Consider the following 13621-nt stretch of genomic DNA (forward strand, 5'->3'; position numbering starts at 1 on the left):
GAAACAGAGTCTAATGTAATGAACGCAAGGTTGCTTCCATGTCTGGAAGTACTACTCACTTTAGTTAACACACTCTTCTGACCTTCTCTCGATAGATCAGAATGACATCTTCACTTCTGCTCTCACAGGTGAAGATGCCGTCTAGCATGCTTTAGCTAAACATATTTTATAACTTTAATACATATTAAGTTCTTGGTGATTCATATTTCTCATCAAGGGATTAAGAAAACATCATGAAGAGAGTGATTAATGGGTGAACGGAAATAGACAGAAAATGGTAAACGAAATCTATCGAAACATTTAATATTTCTACTAAGTGTTTGATACATGATATGTGAATGAAGAGATAAAGAAAATATGGAATACAATGAAAGAGAGATAGAAAAAATACAATCCACTACCAATGTCTTGGCATAGATTCGATGGAGATCTGCTTGCCGGATCGGATGGTTTCGATGGCAGGAAGAGCTTCCCTCTCAGGCTTGCTCCACCGGTAGTAGGGGTCTCTGCACAGAGCTTCGATCAGGTATTGACAGGTCAGATCTGAGATTTACCTCTCGGCCTTATCTCGTTCTCTTCCCGAATTTCTCTCTTTAGCACCCAGCTCAGCCTTTTCTCCCTAAAATCTTACAGCACTTAGCCCCAGTATCCAATAGCATACTTTTATCTGAAATCACTAGGGTATTTATAGAAACAGATCCTTTGACTCGGCCTTGTGGTCCCACGTGATGGTTATGGTAATTCCGCAGATGAAGGATATTATTCCTTCTGTTATCAATCAGACCATCAATTTGCACAACCGTTAGTTGTTCACGTGTCTCAATCCTCCACTCTCGCGTTGCTCAGTTGCATCTTTCGATCATGGGTTCGCATGCGGTGTGTTTTTATTAACGGCATACGGTCGAAGCGTAGCTCTGGACCGACTGTGTCATTGTGTCGTTACTTCAATAATCGTCTCTTCATGGTTGATCGACGGGCGCAATGTGACAGAGAATGCTGTGATTGTTCTCTCATGAGCCTTGAGCGCAAGCGGTGACTTGGTCTCCTACAAAACTGAGTAAAGTTTGGCTTGTCCTCCATCTTTTTTGCATTAGTGGGTGTAATTGCAAACATTTTGCACAACCATTAGTTGTATACGTGTCTCAATCCTCCACTCTCGCGTTGCTCAGTTGCATCTTTCGATCATGGGTTCGCATGCGGTGTTTGTTTTTATTACCGCATGCGTTCGAAGCGTAGCTCTGGACCGACTGTCACATTGTGTCGTTACTTCGATAATCGTCTCTTCATGGTTGATCGACGGGCGCAATGTGACAGAGATGCATTGATTAGTTTCTCATGAGCCTTGAGCGCAAGCGGTGACTTGGTCTCCTACAAAACAGAGTAAAGTTTGGCTTGTCCTCCATCTTTTTTGCATTAGTGAGTGTAATTGCAAATATTTATAATTATTGTCATACTAGGTTAATTTTCATACAATTGGCGCATAATTACTAACTTTTGGCCGCAATATCTATATAAGGTGGTATAAATAACTTGTATTTCTACAAGTTATCAGTGCCTTCTTCTTCCGTCACCAAAAAGTTGAAGAAGAAGAAAGGTGAAAAGGGGAAAGTTAACCCACCAGCTGCTGTCCAAAAGGGCAAGAAGGACAAGGCTGCAAAGGGAATCTGTTTCCATTGCAACCACGAGGGACATTGGAAGAGAAACTATCCCAAATACTTGGTAGAAAAGAAGAAGGTCAAGCAAGGTAAATATTATTTACTTGTATTGGAAACCTGTTTAATGGAGAATAATGATTCTGCTTGGATAATTGATTCAGGCGCTACTAACCATATTTGTTCTTCATTTCAGGGAATTAGTTCCTAACAGCAACTGGAAACTAGAGAGATGATGATTCATGTTGGAACTGGGCACATCGTCCCAGTTATGGCAATGGGAGGGCTTAGGCTCTGCTTAAAGAAATCTTATATTTTATTAGATAATATATATGTAGTTCCAGGTTTGAAAATAAACTTGATTTTTGTGAAACATCTTCTTGAATAATATTATTTTCTTAATTCTCAAGTAAAGAAAGTGTTTATTTACAAGAATGGAGTATTGATTTATTGTGCTAATCTTGAAGATAATTTGTATGTGCTAAGACCGTTAGCAACTAAAGTCTCCTTAATACTGAAATTTTTAAAACTTTGGTAACTCAAAATAAAATACTTAAATTCCTCCTAAAGAAAATGCCTGTCTTTGGCACCTAAGATTTGGACACATCAATCTCAATAAGATTGAGAGATTGGTCAAGAATGGACTTCTAAGTGAGTTAGAAAAAAATTCTTTACTAACGTGTGAGTCATACCTTGAAGGCAAAATGACTAAAAGATCTTTTACTAGAAAAGATCATAGGGCTAAAGAACCCTTAGAGCTTTTACATTCAGACCTCCGTGGTCCAATGAATGTTAAAGCAAGAGAAGGGTTTGAATATTTCATCACTTTTACTGATGATTATTCAAGATATGGGTATGTTTATTTAATGCAACAGAAATCTAAAACTTTTGAAAAGTTCAAAGAGTTTAAGGCTGAAGTTGAAAATGCATTAAATAAAACAATTAAAACATTTTGATTTGATTGAGGTGGAGAGTTTTTAGATCTTACATTCTATAACTATTTGATAGAAAATGAAATTGTAACTCAACTCTCAGCACTTGGTACACCTCGGCAGAATGGTGTATCAGAAAGGAAAAATAGAACCATGTTGGACATGATTCGGTTTATGATGAATTATGCACCCTTACTGGAATCTTTTTGGGGTTATGCAGTATAGACTGCAGCATATATTTTGAACTGTGTTCTATCCAAGAGTGTTACCAGAACACCTTTAGAATTATGGAATGGTCGTAAAGGTAGTCTACGCCATTTCAAGATTTGTGATTGCCCAGTAGATGTGTTTGAGAAAAATCCTAAGAAACTGGAACCTCGTTCAAAATTGTGCCTATTTGTAGGCTACCCTAAAGGAACGAGAGGTGGTTACTTTTACGATCCTAAAGAAAATAAAGTATTCATGTCGATCAATGCTACATTTCTAGAAGAGGACCACATTAGGGAGCATAAGCCTCGCAGTAAGATTGTGTTGAATGAACTTTCTAAAGAAACTGTTGAACCTTCAACAAGGGTTGTTGAAGAACCCAACACCTCAATAAGAGTTGTTGAAATTGGTTAATCTAGTAGGTCATGTCCACCTCAAGTGTTGAGGGAATCTTGACGTAGTGAGAGGGTTGCGAACTCACCTGTCCGTTACATAGGTTTAACGAAAATTTGATAGATAATATATGAAATCACGGAAGCTAACATAATCATTAAGCACTCTAATTACATTAATTTGAGTAACAATCATGCTAAGAAACCAAAGTTTCAAATAAAAGAGTTTCAGTTTTACAACCTTTGTAGAATTCCACTAATTCCTTGCAAGCTTCATGAAATTGACCTTCAATTTCTTCAGCAGACCACCAAGAGTATCTTCTCTACTAATCTCATCCTTGGATTGAGTAGTGGAACTCCAAATTGAGAGGAAAATTTAAGTGGTTTGGAGAGGGTTTTAGAGTGAAGAAACTTTCAGCAGAATTTTCTCAAAAACATATTGCATCATTTCAACCTCAAAAAATTGAAGTATTTATTCAACTAAAACATACAAGCACTAAGTCATTCAGCCATTTGACACTTCAAATGGCACTAATAAACTGGGCTAGATGTTTAATTTATGGAAAAATCCACCCAAACTCAAAATTTGGGATAATTCCACTAAAAATATTAATTTCCAATTAATTATATTTAATTCAAAACTAAATTAAACATAATTTAAATTCAATTTTTGAAAATTGAATTTCTTTTAAATTTAAAATTAATTTAATTAATAATAATTTAATATCAAATATTAAATTAATAAAATACCTAATTCAAACATGAATCCATATCCATGTAATTAATATTTAAATCATTATTCAAATATACTAAACTCTACAAATACGTTTAATTTCAAAAAAAAATTAAAAATTTAATTATATCGAAAATAATTATCCAAACCCTGAAATTGAATTTGAATATTTCAAATTCACTCAATATTCTAATCCAATGTTTGATCTTTTACAAGCTAGTAGAGGGACCTTATGAACCTATAGATCATGAGATCCAACAATTTGAGATTAATTGACCAACTCGTTAAACCGAATTAATCAATATTCGTTAATTACTGAGACATACCACTATAACTCAGTAGTTGCACTCTCCTCACTGTAGATATATTTCTGTCCACTTGATTTAACCATAATCTGTAAGTTGATCCTTCACAAGTCGTTCGTATTTACAACTAGGTCAAAATTACCGTTTTACTCCTTTAAATACATCTTACTCCTTAAGTCTTCGTTGATCCTCTATCAAATAATTGGTTTATAGTCTAACTAATAAATCATATCCCTCTCTGTCATGGGAGGCCGGGACCCATTTGTTCAAGTCCAGGAATCAGTACTTAAATGAACAACCTATATGCTAACCCTAAGACGGGTAGGAGTGAATTCCTTCTAGCATGACTATGTCTTCAACTATCTATCTGGTTTTTGTTGAGGTTGATGCCCTAAACTTTCATTGTGTCCTGTAGTTTGTAAACATTGTATTGAACAAACGCTTGTGATGTAATAACATATGATATTTTTCTTCACTTTTGTCTATGAAACATTAGATGTTTTAATTGCTTTACCACAAACCAATAAACTAAGATCTCTGGTTGTCATTGTAACTTAAGCATGTATGTGGAGACATACAGGTGGATCATGCCTTAAACCAAAATGGTCTGTAGTATATGAATATATGAGGGAAACCTTATCCTGATAAAGCTACAGATACGGCCCTCTTTGTAGAATAGTTACAAGTGTTATGACTTGCTACAAATGGTCTGATCCTAATTATTCATGCGGAGACATGCAAGCGGGGGCGTCCTATACAAAGGAGTTGTATAAGACTGGACCACGAAGTTTTATAGTCTCGTTATATAATGTCGTCATGACAGAGACTTTACTTCACTAGGATGACCATAGGTAACATGACCTTAATCTTTAGTGAGTTAGGAACTTCTACCTTTGAGGGCGATCCTTTGATTTGCATGGGTGCGAGTGGCCAGATCGCCGACTCAAACCCACCACTTTGAGGGTTCGTCTGATTTGGGAGCTGGGAACTCAGCTACACAAGATGGAATTCAGTTCTTCCCCAAAGTAGGGGTAAGTAGATAGATTGCTCCCTTAAGGGTTGATTCCAGAGGCTTGAATGATGTGGCGCCACACACCTTCTCATGGCTCGAGAGGTGTCCACACATAGTAGGACTATGTTGTATTGTTCATTAGAGGGATCAATGGTACTTAAGAAGTTAGATGTAAGTACAGGGGCAGAATGTTAAATTGGCCCAACTGTACTTACGAGCATCTGTGAAGGGTTATCGTATTGTTGATTGGTTATATCCGATGGAAACAGAAATATATCTGTGGTGAAAAGAGTGCAACTGTAGTCTTTAATGGAATACTTGGCAGTTAACAGATGGTAGATCTCGTGGCTAAAGATTTTAAGCAGCTATTCACGTACCATTGGAGCTTCGAGCCATAGGTCCATAAGGTCCCCTTGGTAGCTGAATGGATTCAAGTTGAGAATTAGTTTTTGGGTCAATTTGAAGTATTCAAATTGACAAGAGGGAGTTCGATTATATATGATATGATTCAACTGGTCAATTATATATGATATGGTTGACATGATGTATGAGATACATTAATTAGAGGAAAATGATATAAATATGATTTATATCTAGTGGAGGAGAAAAGGACTATGGTTTATATGTTGCAGATGAGGTGATATTAAACCATCGGTTATAAATATAATATGATTATATTTATTTTTTTAATTAGACAATTATAAGATAATTGTTGGTGGTTTTTTCTCTGTACCCGAATGAGATAGTGGGAGGTTGCAATTAGTTTTCGTAACTAAAGGATAAAATGAAAATAGTTTTCATTTTGCAAAGAGATCAGATAATCACTCACCGAATTAGTACATTACCCATCACCTAGCAAACGAGAGCATACACAATAGCTCAAAGTTTACTAAACAATCATGTACACTTGCGCTTTTCCTAAACGATCGCATAGTCTTACCTAAATGATCGTGTAGCTTTTCTAAGCGATCGCGCGTCCGAGAATTTTACTAAACGATTGTCTAAATAATCAAGCCCCTTTTACTACACGATCGTGCACTTTTTACTAAACGATCAAGCACCCTTCTATACGATAGACTTCAGATATCTCCCACTTGCTTGGTCGTGATAAACGATCATTCCTTCCTCTTTCCCTTTACCAAATCCAACAGAGCCCACACCTTCTGGATTCTCACTCCAAGAATATCGAGGTTTTCGAGTGGTTGTGTCCTCCATTGTTGCCTTATTCGTGAGGAGTCTGTTCGGTGGTAGACGACAGCGTGATTTGGTGGACAATAGTCTTAAAGATCTTATTGACATCAAGATTTATGGATTGACGAAAGCGAGAGTTCAAAGCGAAGAAAATTTCTTCAACTGGTATGTCTCTCGTCCCTTTGTTGTTTAAGGTTCAAAGCATGCCGTAATTTGTTGTTAAATGCATAGCTTGTATGTTTGATTGTGAATGCGATATTTCTATCACAATGAGTTTTGAACGATCTTGCTTCCACTCAGAGGTGCTCTTTGATAAGAGTTCCTTTAGTTTTACCCCCAAAATGGGAGGCTTACTGAGTAGTGATGTTGAACTACTCTCACCTATGTAGATCAAAGGATAATCCAAAATAAATAGGATTTCATAGTTAGCTCAGGATTAAAATCAAGTTACCTTAGGTCATCAATTTGAAATAGTCAGCATTAAAAGTAAACAGTTGTTATAAAGAAAAGTGACTATTTCGTGGTCTAGTCTTATGCAAACGTCTTTTGCATAAGATACCTCCACTCACATGTCCTTACATGAACGATTTCTGGATCACATTGTTTGTATCAATATACAATGTGGGTCACATCCATAGTGTTCCCAAGATGAGGTACCCAATCTCATCCATATACTTATAGACCTTTTTAGCTATAAACTAAAACTTGATCCTCTTTTATGTCTCTACATAAAGTTAAATTATTCATATTATATGCATGGGTTCGTTTATTGGATTCTATAAAAAAAAATGCAATTTCAATAACACTTCTATTGAATAAAATTTCAATAATACTTTTATTGCGAAATAATATAATATGTTTAAACAATACGAACTGCGAGTTTTAGGACATTCCCAACAATCTCCCACTTGGACTAAAACTCCAGTGGGATTTAAATATATACAAGTATAAGATGTTGAGAAAGAGAGAGAGAGAAACACAATAAACTAGCGCATCTACGTACCCTTGACATCCTCCCACTTTCCCTAGATGTATGAAGCTCGTAGTCCTAGCCTACTAGGTGACCCTCGAATACTTTAGCCGTGAGGGCCTTCATAAATGGATTAGCAAGATTATCTTCATAGGTTATTTTCGTGACTATCACGTCTCCTCGGTGTACTATCTCCCTGATGAGATGATACTTTCGCTCGATGTGTTTTTTGTGTTTATGGCTTCTAGGTACCTTTGAGTTGGCAATTGCTCCACTGTTATCATAATATAGGGTGATCGGCAGATGCATATTTAGAACAACTTCCAAACCAGTTAGGAATTTTCTGAGTCATATTGCTTCTTTAGTTGCTTCACATGCAGCTATGTATTTAGCTTCCTTTGTAAAGTCAGCAATGTAACTCTATTTGATGCTCCTTCACACTATAGATCCTTTGTTGAAAGTCAATATTGATCCTGAAGTAGATTTCCTAGAATCTACATCAGTTTAAAAATCAGAATCAGTGTATCCAGTAAGAATCAAATCCTTAGGATCATACACGAGCATATAGTCCCTCGTTCTCCGAAGATACTTGAGAATGTTCTTAACAGCAGTCCAATAGCTATGTCCAAGGTTAGACTGAAACCTGCTGACTATTCCGACTACAAAACATATGTCGAGACGTGTACTTAACATAGCGTACATCAAGCTCCCGACTATTGATGCATAAGGAATCATTTTCATTTTCTCAACTTCTTGAGGTGTCTTAGGGCACTGTTCCTTAGACAAATGAATTTCGTGTTTAAAAGGCAACATACCCTTTTTGGAATTTGCATATTATATCTCGACAATATTTTGTCAATATAAAATACTTGAGATAGTGCTAGCATTATGTTATTGCAATTTTGAACTATTTGAATTCCAAGAACATACTGAGCATCTCCTATATCTTTCATTTGAATTTGTGATGTTAACCATCTCTTGACGTCAGTAAGGAATCCTATCTCATTTCCAATGAGTAGGATATCATCAACATAAAGTACCAGAAAAGCTACAGATTTGTTGATTATCTTCTTGTAAACACAAGGTTCATCAACGTTTTGTTCAAAGCCATAAGATTTGGTCGCAGTGTCAAATTTCATATTCCAGGATTAAGATGCTTGTTTTAGCCTATAAATAGATCTCTTAAGCTTACAAACTTTTTGCTCCTGACCCGTTCGATAAACTCTTCTGGTTGAGACATATAAATACTTTCATCAAGATGACCATTCAAAAAGGTTGCCTTGACATCCATTTTCCATATTTCATAATCATAGAAAGCAGCAATGGATAAAAGTATTCTAATAGATTTAATCATGGCAACAGAAGAGAAGGTTTCTTCATAGTCTACCCCCTTTCTTTGGGTAAAACTTTTTGCCACAAGTCTGGCTTTGCAGGTTTGCACCTTACTAGTTGGGTCTCGCTTTCTCTTATAGATTCATTTGCAACCAATAGGTTTTACCCCATCTGGTTGATCTACAAGCTCCCAGACAGAATTGTAGTACATTAACTCCATTTCTAGGTCCATGGCTTTGATCCATTGGTCTTTATCTACATCGTCCATTGCCTATTTAAAGGTTAATGGATCCTCTAAGTCATCATCAGGTATGACAACTTGAGTTTCCGTTAAACCCATGTAGTGGTAAAGCTATTGAGCAACCCTCCCACTACGTCGAGGCTTTCTCAATTCATGAGAAGGATGTGATGGACCAACAACTTTTGTTGAAGGACCAGTTTGATCAACAACTTGTGTTGATTTATCTGTAGATTCTCTAGACATTTCATCTAATACTAGTTTACTGTGAGGTTGATGATTACTTATGTGATCTTCCTCCAAGAATGTAGCATTTTTCAATACAAATACTTTATCTTCTTAAGAATCATAAAATATACCACCTTTTGTTTCTTTAGGGTATCTTACAAATAGGCATATTTTTTAACGTGTTCCAATTTCTTAGGGTTTTGCACCAACACGTGTGTCGGGCATCCGCAAATTCTGAAGTGAGATAAACTACCTTTACGTCCTCTTTATAACTCATATGGTGTTTCTAAAACACTTTTTGAGGGAACCATGTTCAGAATATATATGGCAGCTTGTACTGCATACTCTCAAAAGGACTGAGGTAACTGGGCATAACTCATCATTGAACGAACCATGTCTAATAAGGTTCGATTTCTCATTTTGCTACACCATTCTATTGTGGTGTTCTAGGTGCAGTGAGTTGGGATTGAATTCTATGTTCTACTAAATAGTTTTGAAATTGTAAATCTATATACTCGCCATCCCGATCTGATCGAAGTGTTTTAATCCTTTTACCTAATAGGTTCTCAACTCAGTCTTGTATTCTTTGAACTTTTCAATAGTTTCAGACTTATGATGTATTAGGTAAACATAAGTTGGATTTGTTTATTGGATTTTATAACAAAATGCAATTTCAATAACACTTTTATTGAATAAATTTTCAATAATACTTTTATTGCAAAATAATAGAATATGTTTAAACAATACAAACTGCGAGTTTTAAGACATTCCCAACAAAATCCTAGCTACGGAAGCTGACGGAGATGTTGAAGATCCATTGTCTTACAAGAAGGCAATGGAGGATGTTAACAAAGATGAGTGGATCAAAACTATAGATCTCAAAATGGAGTCTATATACTTCAATTTTGTTTGGGATCTCGTAGATCAACCTGATGGGATAAAACCTATAGGTTGCAAATGGATCTACAAGAGATAACGGGGTGCTGATAGGAAGGTGCAAACCTTCAAGGCTAGACTTGTGGCAAAGGGTTATACCCAGGTTCAGGTGGTCGATTATGAGGAGACTTTCTCACTTGTTGCCATGTTGGAGTCTATCCAGATTCTCTTGTCCATTTCCTCATATTTTGATTATGAGATCTGGTAAATGGACATCAAGACTACCTTTCTGAGTGGCAATCTTGAGGAGACCATTTATATGGGGTAGCCTGAGAGATTCATAACCCAAGGTCAAGAGCAAAAGTTTTACAAGCTTAATCGGTCCATCTATGGATTGAAGCAAGCTTCTCGATCCTAGAATATAAGATGATACTACGATCAAATCTTATGGCCTTGATCAAAATGTTGATGAGCCTTGTGTTTACAAGAGAATTATCAACAGTTCAGTAGCTTTTCTAGTGTTGTATGTAAACAATATCTTACTCATTGGAAATGATGTAGGTTTACTAACTGAAATTAAGAATTGGCTAGTGACCCAATTCCAAATGAAATATTTGGGAGAGGCGTAGTTTGTTCTGGGCATTCAGATCTTTAGAGATCGAAAGAACAAAACGTTAACCCTGTCTTAGAAATCGTACATTGACAAAATGCTTGTCAAGATTTCAATGCAGAACTCCAACAGATGTTTACTACCTTTCAGAGGGTTATATTGCCTAAGGAACAGTGTCCTAAGACACCTCAAGAAGTTGAGAAAATAGGACGGATCCCCTATGCATCGGCTATTGGCAGCTTGATGTATGGGATGTTATGTACTAAACCTGACATCTGCTATGCGGTAGGGATAGTCAGTAGATATTAGTCTAATCCAAGATTTGATCACTGGACTGTCATTAAGAACATCCTCAAGTATCTAACGGAGAACGAGGGACTACATGCTCGTGTATGGTTCTAAGGATTTGATCTTTACAGGATACACGGACTTTAATTTTCATACTGATAAGAATTCTAGGAAATCCACATCGGGATCAGTGTTTACTCTTTACGAAGGGACAGTAGTCTAGAGGAGCACCAAGCAGGGGTGTATTGTTGACTCCACCATGGAGGCTAAGTACATAATGGCTTATGAAGCTACTAAAGAAGCTGTGTGGCTCGGGAAATTCTGGTTCTAGACATGTCAAAGCCCATTACCCTTTATTATGATAATAGTGGTGTTGTGACTAATTCCCGAGAGCCTTAGAGTCACAAACGCGAAAAGCACATAGAGCGAAAGTATCATCTAATCCGAGAGATTGTGCATCGAGGGGATGTGATCGTCACGTAGATAGTTTCGGAGCACAATGTTGTTGATCCATTTACAAAGGCCCCACAGCTAAGGTGTTTGAGGGTCACCTGCAGAGTATGGGTCTACGAGACAGGCCACATTTAGTCTAGAGCAAGTGGGAGATTTTGTACTGGGTGCGTTTTATGCCCTAGTTTATTGATTTGTGTATTTGTATATTAGTATGACTTATATATCATACACTCCACTAGCTTTAGAATAAGTAGGAGATTGTTGAGGTTGATACCCTAAATCTCGTAGGGTCCTGTAGTTTGTAATTGTATTGTACAAAAATTTTATTTATTTAATAAAATATGAGATTTTTATTTAACTTTTACTAGTAATAAACCCACAAACCAATAAACTAACATCTAAGATTATTTTGTAGCTTAAACATATACGTAGAGACATACAGATGGATCATGTTTAAGTGATAACCTAAATGGTTTGTAGTAGATGGATAAGGTTGGATATCTTATCCTGGTGACACTATAAGTACAACCCGCTTTGTAGATGTTACAATTATTGTAAACTGCTACAAATGATATGATCTTGATTATTCATGTGAAGACATGTGAGTGGGGGTATTCTATACAAAGAAGTTTATATAAGACTGGACCACAAAATGACTAATCTCATTATATAACGCCGTTCATAATAGAGACTTACATTTCACCAGGATAACCAAAAGTAACATGACCTGAATCCTGAGTGAGTTATGAACTTATGTCTATGAAGGCGGTCCTTTGATTTATATGGGTGGGAGTGGCCAGATCGTCGACTCAACAAGTCTACCATTTTGGGGATTCGTTTGATTGGGGCGCTGGGAACACAACTACACAAGACGGAATTCACTTCTTCCCCGAGGTTGAGGTAAGTAGATAAATTACTCTCTTAAGGATTGCTTTTGAGGCTTGAACGATGTGGTGTCACACCCTCTCCTGGCTTGAGAGGGGTTTAGTCATGTTTGGATTATGATTTTTTGTTCATTAGAGGGATCAGTGGTATTTAAGGAGTTAGATGTAACTACAAGTGTAAAACGGTAATTTTGGCCTAGTTGTACTTACGAGCAATTTGTGAAGGTCATCGCACTGTTGACTGGTTATATCCAATGGACACAGAAATATATTTGTAGTGCGAATAGTGCAGTTGTCGGTCTTTAGTGGAGTGCTTGACAGTTAATGGATGTTGAATAAATTAATTAAAAAGTTTAATTAATTATTCAAGTACCATTAGAGCTTCAATCTACAGGTCCATGAGGTCCCCTCTGTAGCTCAACAGAATTAAATGAGAATCAATTTTGGATTAATTGAATTATTCAAAGTAATTGAGGGAATTAATTATATGTGATATAGTTAATTCAATTTAATTATATATAATATAATTACTATAATATATTTGATACATTATAAAATAAAGCGTATTTGAGAGGAAATAAATATTTGAATATGATTCAAATATTAATTATATGAATTGAATTCATATAATTAAATTTAATATAAATGAGATTTATATTAAATGTCGTTGGTGAGAGAATTGAAACTATAGGTTATATTATATTTGATACCATATAGAAAATATAGGTTATAAGTTACATGTGATATAACATATAGTTATGTATATATATTTATACTAAATTAGTTATTATATATATATAATATTATCTCGGAATTCCAAAAAAGTCATCGACACGGAAACAGAGCTTCAAGCAAGATGTCCAGTAAGAGATGCTGACAGCAAGCCAAGCTACTCATACCAAGCAGCTAACTTCGAGACAACTAAGGGCAAACTTTGAGCTAGAACTAATGGATTAGCATCAATATCCGTGGCGCGAAATCCATCATTGGCTAAACAATCATTTGGTTATGCCATTTTGGGCTTTGCTCTAACCGAAGCTATTGCATTGTTTGCTCCAATGATGGCCTTTTTGATCTCATCCGTATTCCGATGGGAAAAAAGAAGGTTTCCGTTTCATTCAACCAACTATCATTCATTTCTTATTTGACTTTGAAAAAAGAAAGAAAAAGATAGCAAGTTCTATGCACAAGTTTTTTTAGTGCTTTCTAATTCACAAGAATAGAAGCCTTTCTTTTTTGCATATTTCTGCAACAGGATAAAGGAAACCGATTGAGAAACTTGCATGGGACTGGCTATTCGCTCACTTGAAGACGCACG

Source organism: Benincasa hispida, chromosome 9, assembly GCF_009727055.1.
Source record: "Benincasa hispida cultivar B227 chromosome 9, ASM972705v1, whole genome shotgun sequence".
Lineage (NCBI taxonomy): Eukaryota > Viridiplantae > Streptophyta > Magnoliopsida > Cucurbitales > Cucurbitaceae > Benincasa > Benincasa hispida.